This window comes from Penaeus monodon, chromosome 32, assembly GCF_015228065.2.
Source record: "Penaeus monodon isolate SGIC_2016 chromosome 32, NSTDA_Pmon_1, whole genome shotgun sequence".
Taxonomy (NCBI): Eukaryota; Metazoa; Arthropoda; class Malacostraca; order Decapoda; family Penaeidae; genus Penaeus; species Penaeus monodon.
The window spans coordinates 14345601-14345906 of NC_051417.1; the positions used below are offsets into that span (position 1 = coordinate 14345601).

General features: G+C 28.8%; 1 protein-coding gene across 1 annotated transcript in view; it reads left to right on the forward strand.

Moving 5' to 3' along the window:
• Window positions 1-306, forward strand: part of LOC119593599 (SH3 domain-containing protein 19-like) — a gene marked incomplete in the record, with an annotated part of 14557 nt that overhangs the window by 4831 nt on the left and 9420 nt on the right.

Here is a 306-nt window from a genome sequence, read left to right on the forward strand (position 1 = left end):
AAGTAAATCATAAAATTTATACTGACTGAAATAGTATATGTAAATAATTCATTAAATGAAAGCATTGGGATGAAGATTTTTCTTTCTTTCTCCGAAGTAAATAATAACACCTAAAATCTGCATGAAAAGTTTTTTCTGCAGTACAGCTAGCAATGATGTACAAGCAGTTCATTCATTTGTGAAGCAGATTGTTTCCATCTGTGTTACCTTGTGAATAGATACTGATAATGTGACTTTTTTTTTTTTTTACTATAATGAGTGTTGGTGTTATTGTGAGGCATACTGTCATAATTTTTTAGCTTTTTG